This window comes from Halictus rubicundus, chromosome 4 (genome assembly GCF_050948215.1).
Source record: "Halictus rubicundus isolate RS-2024b chromosome 4, iyHalRubi1_principal, whole genome shotgun sequence".
Taxonomy (NCBI): domain Eukaryota; kingdom Metazoa; phylum Arthropoda; class Insecta; order Hymenoptera; family Halictidae; genus Halictus; species Halictus rubicundus.
This window is the reverse complement of record NC_135152.1, coordinates 9,110,857-9,124,874: the sequence shown is the minus strand read 5'-3', so window position 1 is coordinate 9,124,874 and position 14,018 is coordinate 9,110,857. Positions and strand designations below refer to the sequence as shown.

The 14,018-nt window shown below is 44.6% G+C and overlaps 1 protein-coding gene and 1 long non-coding RNA gene across 2 annotated transcripts in view; both read left to right on the top strand.

Moving 5' to 3' along the window:
* The window catches only part of LOC143353339 (uncharacterized), a 289,180-nt gene that overhangs the window by 47,785 nt on the left and 227,377 nt on the right, over positions 1-14,018 (top strand). The window lies entirely within an intron of this gene.
* Positions 2,547-14,018, top strand: part of LOC143353340 (uncharacterized) — a 147,589-nt gene continuing 136,117 nt past the window's right edge. The window contains exon 1 of the long non-coding RNA XR_013082113.1: positions 2,547-2,613. This is a non-coding gene — a long non-coding RNA (uncharacterized LOC143353340). The remainder of the gene's footprint in view (positions 2,614-14,018) is intronic.

Sequence of the window (14,018 nt, the reverse complement as noted above, 5' to 3'; positions counted from 1 at the left end):
CGTGTAGATCAATTTGTACTTCACACTTCTTTTGCCACGCACATCTGACACATTTTTATTGCGCCTCCTTTCACCTTGCTTTTTATATTTCCACACGCATTGGGATACTTTTCGGTCGCTGGTTAGAGTGATTTTCGTACTCTGCGGAGGAATACGTCTGTTAGAAAGCATCATAATGCTCAGGCAAATTGAAAATGATGAAACAGCAGAAAATTTAAATTACCGGGGTAAGGAAAGGGGAAATTAAAGATATCATAGTCTGTTATCGTTTAGAATTGCAATTGCCTATATTTACTGCGAACCTTTCTGCAAACTCTTATTTTTCGGAAATTATTTCGAAGCTTACAATCAGATAGCAAACGTTAATGAGATTTTTACTATATTTTTACCGTAATTTTTTAGCAGATGATATAAATTTTACTTTCACTATGGTCTACGAACCTGTAAAATCTGCGTAAAGATTATCTGCATCTTTATTGATCGCGATCGAAGGAGCTTTATTTCGCCGACCAAGAGACTCTGGGTAGAAACGAATTTTACGAACGTTGGCGAGCGTAATCACTTTCTTCTGGTTTGCATATTTGTGCATGTCGCAAGCGCATAAAGATCCAATCTACCGAAGAAATATTCCCGAGCGTTGCGCTAATGAAAGTCACGTAGAGCGGGGATCCCGTTTCAGCTCGTCGCGTGGTCTTTCTCTTTGATTCGGCAAAAAACCGACGACGATCAGCGTAACAAAAAAGATGATCCGTGCAATCTCGAGTTAGCCTACATTCTGTCCATTATTTCCATACGCGCAAAAGTCACGGACGTGTTCCAGATTCGCCACGCAATACTGCGCGGCAATAGCGCGAGCCGCGAGGCGCAAGAAGAGGAACGGGCCCCCATTAGCGGGCCCCGCGAGGCCCGATTTCGATGTGTGAGAACCGAGGGTGTGCGGACACCAGGAATGTCGGGCTCGGGTCGGGTCTCAAAAGTTTATGAAGCTCGAGTACCCGAAATTGTTGAAAAGTTCAGGTAAATGTCGGAGGATCCCAAAAATTAGCAATCAAACGAGTATGACACTTTTTCACTTTTCGGGTACTCGAAGCTCGCAAACTTTCGGTATATTTCGATATCGAATCGAAATCGAGTGGTTTCTGGTTCCCGAGAATAATGCCGAAAATTCTCGGGAATGCCGTCCTATTCGAGAATCCAAAAATTTTTGAGAAACCGACTGGTCTCGATCCGAGGCCTTCCTGACCCGGCCCGATCACCTTGTACCCGACACATTTCGGTTCTCGCACAGCTCGATTTCGCCTGGTCTTCTGGCATCATCATCGTGCCGGTAATATTCGCGGCCGTGCTATTAATATTGTTTCAAAACACGACGGTGGTCCACGTAACTGCGAACTGGTTTCGTTGTCGCCCGGGGGCCGATGGGCCCCTGACACTGACATTCTCCAAGGTTGTTTCGGAGATGGTCTCGCAGAGGCCCGGAGGCTCCATCGGACCATGACATTGACTTCGAGATGGAAGCCTCGTGAATATGGTAATACCGGGCCTCTACGCGAGCCATCTGTTTCTGCGGTGATGGCAGCGGCGATCCTAACTCGCCGTGTACCCGTCCTTCTCGTTTTCGCGGACGGTTATTCGTTTTCTAGCCGGGTTCCTATTCTGCTGCATCCCCGCCACCGGATGCACCCTTCTTCTCTACACTTTGTCTTCTATTCCTTGTGAACACGAGTTTTCTTCCTGCACCCGCCTACACTACTCCGGAAAATTAACCCTTAGCACTCGAATGGCGACTACAAGGCGCCAATAAAAAAAAATTGCTGTATCATTATTCAAAATATATTTGACTTGCACCATTTTTGTATGTATAACCTGAAAAAAATCTATAGAAGGGAAATATTCTAGGTTGGAAGAAATGTTTCGTTTTGGAGTTAAAATGGCTTCGAGTGCAAAGGGTTAAGGGGTCACTAGATTGTGGCCGAAAAATTACCGATTTTTCAAGTCTTGTAAAACTCTTGTAACCATAGCTTTAGCTTATGCTTTAAAACTGCACTTTGCCGATGCACTTTTTTAAAAAATCGCATTACCGGACGATCCAGCCTGTTGAGCCACACAAAACTTTCCTCTACGATTTTCTGATGATCGCTCATCCAACGTATATAATTTTGCGCACAAGTAGAATTCGTGTGCAGTTGCTTTATTCATGAAATCGGAACAGGTTTCTCAAGCACAAACCAGCGTTACAATTTCAAGCTTGCCGAACGGTTCGTGCAATCAAGATTACAAAAGTGTAGATTAAAAACTCTCAAGACCACGAACCTTTTCGAAACGTGTAACGTTCATCCGAAAGCGCGTTGAGAATTGAATAGAGAGCGACGGTAATAACGGGAACCGGTGTTTCTTAATTACTGTAATGTCAAATCCGAGGTAGCCACGATCACAAAAGAATAGATCAGATCGAGATTCATCGCGATTGTCTAAAACGCGTCTAAAAATCGTCTGTTCACACCGATTCCTATCTGACAAGTTTTTTTTTTTTTTGGTTTGTTTCAGGTACTGCGAACCTCTTTGCTCTAAACGATAAGATCGGCCGATCTGAAAAGTATGTCGAGGAGATACGTAAGTCTTTAATGATCAATTTCACTTCTGCCTCCCGACTTTCCGTTTCGCGCGCGGCTCGGAAATCGTTGCAAGCAAGAATTTCGCGGTGACTGGTTACTTATTTATAATCTTTATAAATAATGTGCGGAATTTGACATATTCACAAGCTCGTACATTTTCTCGGAGTATTTATTGAAATCGTGAAAGTTTCTACCGGCAGCCGGAATCGTTTCGATGAAAACCGACACGCATTTTTGCCACTTAATCTTTCCGACTTGAAACTTATCGGTAAACTCGTAAGTATTGCGGACGGATTCGTTCGAACGAGCATAGCGTGCGTTCAGGTTGCTCGCTCCGTTGGCAAACCGTTTGCCCGAATTCGATAATCGATATAGTTATCTCGGCTTCCGTGAAAGTTTCGTACCGTAACGGAAGGAAGAGGACACGCGTCGCTTTCTTTTCGTCGGGACGTTTGTCAGGAAAAGCTGCCATTAAGAAAATCACGGTATCCACTCTCGGTGTCCTCGTCGACGCGTAATCAGAACATGAATTCACTTTCACGCGTACGTGTGTACCGGGGATCGTTCGTTCGCAGCGCTCGAGGCTTCGTCCTCCACTTTTTCCCTTTTTCCCTTTTCGCTGCCTCCACCTTTGATCCGCGAAGGATGCTCGCGTCCTACATGAAAAGCATCGCTCTCCTTTTCCTGCATTAAACATGATGTATGCATTATGGATGACAACGATCAAACTCTTGTTTCATGTCGGGGCCTGCCTACGTTGCATGACGTTCATGATCTCGAATAATTTGTAACACTGTAACGATCGCGTTGGGTTATGTAAATCCGGCAAGTTTGTTGCATAGCCGAAGCTGGAACGATGCATCGTTGCGTCGACTCGGTTTTATATATATGACTGTCAAAAGGATAGTAATATTCATAAATAATATCCACCGAGATTAACACCTTTTGCTAAAAGAAGAAAATAGAATTAACGTGGCAGTCGTTGCTTGCCGTTCGTTAATGGTAACTGTATTTTTCTGTGGGATGTAAATCATGTTAGGAGCGGGTCTAGTTATAGTTTACGGATCGTTTGGAACGCCTTATTATCGCGTGTTTTCTTATCATTAGACTTCGTGCCAGGCCACATTAAACTATTTAATCGTCTCTCCCGTCGTTTGAGTTGCAACATCGCGAGCCGATCTCGTTTTTAATTTCTGTACGACTCTTAAAAGATAATAACTGAAAAATATGTTAAACTTTCTCGCAAAAGTATACAGTATTTCATTTAACAAACTAAAACATACTTGTAGCGTTATTTCAAAATAGAAATTGTACCATTGAATAATAAATTAGAAAGTTATATAGGCTCACTATTACAATCGCATGCAGTTGAATCACGTCTAGCGTTGCTTTAGAATAGCACCAATAATTAGTTTACCAGCTTGCAGAAACAAGCAAACGATTCGGTGAAAGTGTCAAGTAATACGTGAAATTTATGTTTGCCGATGTCTCGTAACAGATTCCGTATTACGTGTTGTACAAAATGGCAGAGTATATACGTTTATCGATCCCGTATTTCATAACGAATCCTGAGATTACGTGCGCGCGTAATCTCTGATTCACTCGGGTGTTCTTGACCCGCGCGAGTGCTTCGACCGAATAACTGCCGTGTCACTGAACACGTCCAGCGTGTATCATCTCACGACTTTTATCATCGTTTCAGATTCATCGATCAAATCCCGGGTTCCCACACTTTCTCGGAGTTCATCCGACTCGCGGGCATTAAATCAACACGATCGCCAGTTCCTGCGAGTAGTTCCGTTCGAACGCTATGAATCCACAGCGTCCGGCAGTGATTCTCGTCGGCGAGAGCAATTTAGATCCTCGCTGAATCGTGAAAGCAACCGAACGCGACTTGAAAAAGTGCTATCACTTCCTCGGTCGTGTATCAAGTTCATCCGTAACGAGATGAACCGTTGTTTCAGCTCGAATTGACGACCGACTGTGACACGTTGACGGCATTAAAGTAAACTTTAATTAAAAGTAAGATTTGATAGCCAAATAAAAACTGAAGATACCACCTTGACACCTAGGTTCACGGGACCTGTCGAAATGACGGGCTCTGATATTTTTAATTTTAAATTATTGAGATTCTACGGATGCACACGTGAGAAATTATTTGGCAAATTTATTTCTTTGGGTATATATTATTTTTAACCCTTTGCACTCGAAGCTAATTTAACCCCAAAACGAAACATTTCTTCCGACCTAGAATATACGAAAATGGTGAAATTTTTTAGTAATTTATTGAATACAAACAAATTTAATAATGTAAAAAATATTTTAAATAATGGTACAGCAATCTTTAGTGACGCCTTACTAAGGGTTAACCCTTAACGGTCCGGAAGTATTTCAAGTTTACTTCCGACCAGGTCCAAGCTATTCTTCATACGAAGAGAAACTGTGGACTCAACATTTTTATATCAAGTATAGAAAGGAAAATATTTATATTTTAGTGAAAATTTATTAATATGTATCCAGAGTAATAGGACAACAAGATGATTTAAATTTTATTTTTCCCGCCATATACGCGGCTTTGACCCAGTAAGTAAAAGTGCCATGCCGCTTATATGGCGGCATTGGCCCGTTAAGGGTTAAAATATTCTTAAAAATGTGGGCAGCATGTTCTTGTTATTCTTATAAAGTAATGGAAAACAGTCACTTTTGGTGCTCCGTGAACCTAATGTTAGAGATCAGCTCATCGTTGTATTTCTTATCATATGCAGCAGCGTAATGGTATTAAGGGAACGAAACTACGAATGACCCAAGGGTCACGACAGGTTCAACGCAGATAAAGTCGTAGAGCAAGCTCTAAATGATAAGCGTCAATGGGTCAGGCGTGCATTTTTGCGTTCCGGTGCGCGTAACACGGGCCCGGAGCAGGCATGTCGCCGGGCTACAAGCTCTGGACCATAATCTCTGTTATGCAGGCTGTCGGGCGGTCGGACGTCTCAATTCCGGCCCATGAATCCTCGCGAAAACGTAAACGTCAAGCCCGCGTATCGTCCGGTGCTCACGAGGATGGAGGAGGAGGAGGAGGAAAAGGAGGAAGGACGCCTTCGCTCGTCATTTCTAGCGGTGCACGCGACGTGCGTCCAACAGCGTGCATTACAACCCCCGATTCCCCGTGGTCCACCTTTGACCCTGGAACGATGTCAGTCCGTGTCGTACGCGCTAGGATAGCGTTACGGCCGCCTATAATTCGAGGCAGAGCCCTCGCGGAGGTACATACAGCCACGGAAGGCGCGTTGGAAACGGATGACCGCTTCTAGAAAGTAACCGACGTGGTACATGGGAGCTCGTTACCGCGAGAAAGACACTCGCCGCGTTTCTCTCGTCCGGATCGGAGAGGAGCTTTAGCCGACTGCTAGACATACCGAGAGCTGTAAGGAACTGCCACGAGGCACTGCCTACCTGATCCCACGGGGCCAGATTTATTGGCGCGCGGAAAACTAATGGTAACACTCCCGTGGATTCCCGAGGGATGCAACCCGTAGCCCCCGGCACCCAGCACGCCGCCACGGCGATTCTTGTCGGAGGAAATCGTTTAGGATGCTGCCGACCAAAGATCACTTCCGCCGCTCACGGAACTTAGCCTACACCTGCACGAACGGTGCCGAAAAAACGATGGAAGAATTGTTCGATCGGTCGCGAATTTAGTTTAAATTATTACACTTGGTGTTAAGAGCCAAGGGTAGTCACGTGACTTTTGCTATCACCCGCGATACCGCCGATAACATCCAGATAAAAGTTCTTCAGGGATGATGGAAAACTGTGTACGCGATAAGGATTGCCTCCGTCGAAAGTCTATAACAAATTTTTCATATATCCTGCCACACTGTTTCCACAGCGATTACAAGCCATTCGGATGATCCTGATAAATACACAAACAATGAGTCATCTTAAGAGCCAACGGTAGTCACGTGACTACCTTTTTGTACTGACTTAAGATCCGTCTTGGTCTTAATCCAAGCCTTTTTGCACTGACTTAAGATCCGTCTTGGTATTAATCCGACGAGTCGGTAACGTGGTTACTCTACCTTATCGCGAATCTACGGAGCGAAATCTCTTCACCTTAAAATGTTAGGTAAAATTCAAAAGCTTTGTTGCTGGGTCTCCCATGGGCTGAGCGAGGAAATAAAATGTCTCAGTATTGATAGGAAGAGTTTCCTGTTCTACGTAGTGCAAAGGAACATTTCTCAGCTTTCGTTAACGCTGTCAGGTACATGGAAACGAGATGAGACAGCTGAAGACCGCACGCGTCTAGAATCCAGAGTGAGATTCAGCAGGCGCACCGGTCTGAGAAAACAGATTGCCAACTGTGTCGGCGACAAGAAAAAGAAACCACAAGAGTTCCAAAGTATGCATCATTAGAAGTGAATCGAATGAACTTGCAATAAACCCGATCTATCCGTTCTATTCGCGAGCTACACGCTGGACGTTCCACCAGTAAAAACAAGACAAGTGTATCTTAGGGAAAGACCGGGTTGTGTTTTCCGATTCGATCCGACACCTAAGGTGATCATTAACGTTCATACGCGTCCGAAACAGAAACTAGCCAATGATTTCACCATCGATCCATGCAATATCGCGTTCGCCGCGATGCCGCTTTAATTGAAAACCATCGTTGCGATATTGTACCGCGATACCGTTCTGTGTCGACGCGCGTGTCCGAATTTTTCTTCTGTTATCGATCGATCTGATTGCTCGGAAAAGATCGTTCATGCGGGAGATCGATTTGAATAGATCGGAAACGCGTGTCCCGAAAAACCAGTTTCGTTTGAAGTTGAACCGTGCGTGCAGCTGGTCGCGGATAATTAAGAATAATGAACTCACGCGCAACAGGGAATAAGCTGTTGGAAAAGGTGTACACCGGAATAACGAAACGTTGTAAATAATCGTTAAGAGTATCCGGCGCTTATGGCTGCGGTATCGGTGCTCATGACACCCAGAGGTGGAGCTTAGATAGCCATTGGCCTCGTTTATATTTAGATTTTAACACCTGAGCAACTCTAAACACCGTGCTCGCTGGCACTATCCCGAGCGCAATTAACTTCTGCGAATATTTGCTGAAAGATAACGAACACTATTAATGAACCCACCCTGGGGTATTAAGACCGCGCGAGAAATTGTGGATAGCGCGATGAAAGTTTTATTTCCGCCATAACGTCGGATCAAACCGTGGTTCTTGAGTTGTAGTACAGTTCCGTGGATGTTGAAATCCATATATGAAGGTGTAATCAAATATGTCCGGAACTTCTTTCGGGCCATATCATTCAATTACATTATGTAATTTGAGCTGACTTTTCGAAATTTATGAGTTGGTTAAAAGAAATAGAAAACGTTGAATGGACGTAAAGCAGACTATAACTCTTACCAGACCGTTGTTAAGTATGCAGATTACGTTTTCAAGCGCGGATTCAGGGAGTCTATGATTCAATAAAATTTCGTTTCCGCGGATAATGAGCAGAGAAAAGTAAAAACGAACTTTTACACAGTGGAGATCTTTCTACTGCTAAATGTCTATAATTACGTTAAATAATAATAATTAAATAATCAAGTACTGCCGCTTAACTCTCGCAGGACTCGTTTGTTCAAAAATTAATTATAGACAAATCCAGAGGCAGGATGTAAAGTAAACGATACAACCGTATCGCAAATATCCGTGAGAACGTAACTCTGAAAACGCAAACTACGCAATAAAACGTTGAAATGCCGGTAAGTACAAGATTACGAGTTTAGTTTGTAATTATCACTAGCTTTTAGGACTCGTATAAAAATTCCTCGCGTCCATTCATCGTCTTCTGAAAAACGAGATAATTCCTTCACTCGTGCGGTAACATGGAGCATCGCCGTGGTAGCGCGTTTCTCTGTCACTTTCCAACAAGCGCATCAGCTCGTTTTGAAAGCGATCCTCGCGAATGCGTTATTAGGATCGTAAATAAATCTATAGAACGGGTATCTAATAACGCTAATTCCTCGAACTCACGCGGTGAAATTTATCGATGCTTAGAAACCAGGGCCGCAGCGTGCTCACATAGTTACTCGGCAGTACTTGGCGTATTCGATTTATCATTCCACCAGTTTCAGCCTTCTCGCGTGTCGTTGAATGGGCCACTTTCTTTTCTCAATTTTCTTTTCGTAAACTGAAAACATTTTTCGGGAGCTTTAGAACTCGTTCAAAAACTCTGAATATTCGTACATTTGATTCGCTACTCTTCGCTATCTACAATGCTCGCTGTCCTGGACGACTTTTTGGAAGTTTAATCCTGTTTTCAAAATTTGTTCACAGGCTTACAATTTTCCCGTAAACTCCAGGCACCTTGTGGATTTGATTCCAATGCTACTTATCACTCTATTGACTCTAGGCACACCTGCTTCCTCGAGGATTTCGAATTTATCTTCGAAGACGTATTACTTTGTCGAAGAATCTAATGTCCCGTATATTTTAGATACGAGAGTTTCAGATGCCTGTGAATACCACCTCAATATATTGTGAAACTGTCATGGCTACGTTTTTTAAAGGGTGTAACTTATCTTAAACTCACTTTAATTTATTTTTTTAATTTATCACCTTTAAACTCTTGGGAGTTTAATTTTATTTCTCGCAGACTCTAGAGTTCTAATCTTCGCAGATTCTAGATACGCGCGGAACATGGTAAAAATATGGTGAAATTGGTAAAGTTGTCATAGCTTAAGGGTTTAATCTTATCTGAGCCGGCACTAAAATAATTCCAAATGCTCCAGCATCTTTTGATAGGCTCTAAGCACGCACACATTCGATTCTCCTCTGCCCACCCTTTCCCTAAACCCCACGTAAGGCGAAATTGCCATGGCTACCCTCTCGGGGGTATAATCTTATCTACGCAGGCTCTAAAATTTTTCCGAATGCTCCAATCTCTTTTGATAGGCTCTAAGTACACGTGTATTCGATTCTCCTCTGCCCACCCTTTCCCTTAACCCCGCGTAAGGCGAAATTGTCGTGGTTACCTTCTCGGGGGGTTTAATCTCGTCTTCATAGGCCGTAAAACTTTTTCCGTGGGCCCCAATATCTTTTCGCGTGCTATAGAACCGTGGCCACGATGCCTATTGGATAAGACGGCCCTGTTAGAAACGCGGTTTATCGGCGACGGGGGCACCGACATCCTCGATATTCCGCGTGCGAGCTGCGAAGGGCCGGGAAAAGCAGCGTTGTTTGATGCGTTCCCAGCGAGTTTTGTTGCAGACGGTCGCTAGGCTACGGATAATTAAGGATAATGGTGGCGCTCGAGGGAAGGCGGGAATGGATGAGGTATTTCCAAGTGATGGAATATTATGAATAGTACGTTGCCCGATACACCGCGGTGGTATTGGTCTTCGCGGAACTGGTTCTCCATTTTTACAATACCCGGCGAGATGGAATTTCTTCTGCTTCGTGCTTAAATCGCCCTATCGTTACGTTACCTGGAAAATAACGTGCCCCGCCGATTCCGCGTCGGGCAAACATCGAAACCACCGATCATTCCTCCTTCCTTCGTCGTTTAGGCGGCATTTTTAAATATCGTAGCACCGGAGAACAATGCCGTTGCAGACAACGGTCGTTAGCGATCGCTTGGGTTGTAATTTCCCGAGGGCGTAGGGTGTTATTGTTGCGCGCGTTGATCGACGCATTAACGTTTATCGATGGTATTAACCGGAAATTAAGCGGCGTACAATTCACCGCTCGTTCTCACGACTAGCTGCTCGTTTTTTTTTTTTTCGAGAGAGAGATGTTTGTTCGATCTGGATGCAAATGACAGCTCTCCTTTTCTCTCTCTCTCTCTCTCTCTCTCTCTCTCTCTCTCTCTCACTCTCTCGCGATTCCCACGGTGTCCAGGGTAAATGATCGGCGACATTAATCACGGACCGCCTGGAGAATTGCGTTCGAAAGAATCCGCTGCGGGGAACGCTCGTAATATACATCGTCGGAGATTAATCGGCCCGCCAAATAGATCCACTCAGGATCACTACGACGCGAGAAATAGTTGCGAGCTACACACGCTGTGCTCGGGTGTAGAACGTTTATTGTCTCGTTACTGATGCCGGGTCAGCCCGCGCGAAGGCTAACGCAATTAGTTTCCCGGGGCACGGTCTCGCGAGGTGCCATTTTATTTGAGCCGCAACAACGGCGCCCGCCATTACCAGCACAATAGCCAAAATCACGGTCGGTTTTGCGCAACCGGAGCCCGAGCCATTTGTAATGTTGTATAACATCCTTCGGAGATGCTCCGAGAGCTGTCTCGCCGTTTTGTTTGGGCATTATACATCAAAACACAATGGAGAAAAATGTGCTCATCCTCGCGCCATTCATTACGCGCTTGCTGAATAGAGCCGGGGGGTCCGAGGCAGGGGAGAATAAAAATCTCTGAAAATTAATTTTACGATGAAAGGACGTCGATGAACCATTTTTAGAAGCTTCGGTACATTAGCGTGTCGTTTCATTTGTACGGAACCGTTCCGTTTCAGATCAGTTGGAAGTGTTCCCTCGAACTTTCTCGATTTTGTAAAAATATGAGAAGGCGACCGGATGCTGAAACTAGCAGAACAATAGTAAAATTCTGGCCAGGAAACTAGACTGTAAAATTTCGCAAGCGGAGTCGCTTGTCGAGCTCATCCGCGAGGAAATCGACCTGGAAACGTATGCATAGTCGGCATTCGTCGATTCGTGACCGCGATTCCGGCAATTACGCGTAGTCGTTACCTCATTAAGAGCGCGGCTCGGAGAATTAGCACGCACTTCCTTGTAAACCAGTTCAGGTTGTTCTGTTTGATTTGATTTCGTGGCATTCATCTCGCGACGGCGCGGCGCTGCGCGGCGCGGCGACGGCGGCAGCTGTTCGAAAACGGGCAGAACTTCCGATGACCTCCTGCGCTGAAATAGTCCTGGATGGGAACGGGAAGTGGCGCCCATATCCGGCGGTGGGCTGCTTTCATCGTCGTCCACAATGCAGCCCGAAAGCGTGGCTTGCCTGTAATCCATTGTGTTGCGTCCTCGTTTCGAGAAACCCGCGGCCGCGGCTCTTTCCTGGCGAACGCGAAGTCACGAGCCGCCTCCCTCGATCGCGATAAAACACGCGGGAAGCCGAACGAAAATTTCGCTCGCCGGCTACCTACGCCGATCTGGGGGAACACTTTATTTCGAGAGAACGAAACCAAGAGGCCCGCTGTACCGTAACACTCGCGCGCCTAATCGTAGAAAAATGATCTTTCGTATACGCCGACCGCCCAAGGTCAGCCTCGTTCGTTCCTGCCTTTCTTCCGAAGTCCCGACCGACGTAGAGCGAGTATGAGCGATATCGCCCCGGGCATCATTGTCAATGACTAATTGTGAATTATCGCGCGCCGAGTGATCCTCCACTGCTTTTCCTTCCATTCAGCCCGCCTGGAATTTCAAGATCGGAGACACGCTCGCGAAAGCAGCGAACTTGGCTGCTCTGCGAATATAGTAAACTGGTTGCGACAGTGATCATTCTAATAATTTCTCTGTGGAGCTTCCATCGACGTACTCGTGACGCTTTTCTGATTGAAACGATATCAAACATGACACGATTTGGATCATATTTGCCGGTTTAATCCACAATATTGTGGAACCTCGATTATCCGAACTAATCGGTGAGAATAGAAAAGTTATCCAGCTATAATACTGGATTTAATCTTTACTCTGCACAGCGATTCGTGCCGTGCATAGGTCTAGCAAACTGTGTCACATCTGGACTCATTTTAATCAGGAAAATGTCGCAAAGATGTCGATAAGAATTGAATAAAAAAAATTTGGTCGTTTTATCCTGCTCGATGTTTGCATGATTTTTCATGTGAATCGACAGGGAACTTTAGAGAATTTTTTATCGCGAGCAAATACCCGAGAAGTCATAGCTCGCTTTCGTGACCTTACTATGAACCGCAGATTGTCGCTATGGATTAGTCTCATTCACTTTCTCAATTATATTATGCAAAAAGCAGGAGAAAAATCGTGAGAAAACGTGCGAAGATTACATCGAAAGGGATTGTTCGCTGAATACATTTCATAAGGGGACTTTCCATAAGCGCGGGCTAATTCTATTGCAATCAGACTTAAATTCTATGCGTTTATGTAATTAATCTTGGCGAAGAATATAGAGTGTCCTCAAATCCGTTCCATTCAAGCGAATCGTATCTGACTATTCATTTCTTCACAATTAGAGCACCATGCAAACAAATACATGTATTATTTCCTTTCAACTCGATAAATCTCTTAAAAATTTATTTCGGCAACAGTCCTCATACGTACAATATTCTACGACATGCAATCTTGTAAAATATGGAGAAACGTATTGTCACAAAAAAGTTACAAATAGATAACGATACGCAGAAAATTAATGTGATTTTCTTTATTTCGTCACGTGACGCTTAATTTTTGTGAAACACAAATAAATGCGATGATTGCATTCTACGCAAAAAATGTTTAGAACGAACCCGAACTGTAAAGCGTTTCCAGAGATTCCTGAGCGCAGTGTTCGGTTTTTGTTTCGCACAATAAGCGAAGAATCGGAGGTTGTTTCTCGCGGTTCTAATTTTGAAACGCGATACGAATATTGTTACGTCGATGCAGCACCGTTTTCAGAGTTTCATATTTTATGGGCCAGGCCTACATAGACGGTACAGTCGTGGAACAGTTTACTCGAAATCGCCGGAGCTTCTCATCCCCGACGAAAGGCATTATCTCGCGCAGCGATCCGCTTCGAAAAAGCGAAAGCAGCATAACCGTGCACGTGAGGTCCACCCGGAGTGAGCAACCTATCGATCTCCTGATCTAAATTAGCTCTCGAGTGGCCGTGAATCACCTGCGTCTGGTAGCTTTGCACGTACGTCCGACGATTTTCTGCTCTTCTTCGGCCCATGTTCCCCCTTTTTACCAGGACGGAACCTGTAATTTTGAAGGAACGTTATAGCGTGTTTGGTGTTACTGGTTTTCTTCTTCTTCGTCACTGCACTGGAATTAAAACGATCGCGCCTCGCCGAGAAATCCCGGATGCTGTGGACACACGACGATCAGGCGAGTTATCGATGTCGGCGATGCGGTGGTTAACTTTTTTACCGTATGCAACGCGAAATTAGTTTTCGATCGAAATTGTTTTTCAAGAATCCGGCCGTTCACTTCGTATTCGGGCGCCTCGGATCTTCGTACGAATACGATCTTCAGGTTTCCGATTTTTCTCGGGAGAACTTTCATTATATTCTCTGATATCTCATTTCTTTATTCTCTGAATACTTTCTGTTAGATTGCAGATGTTCTAAATTTGTGACCAAACTGGATGCACAAATCTATGGGGCCATCGGAAGACTTTAAGAATGTTGCTGCACTGATCT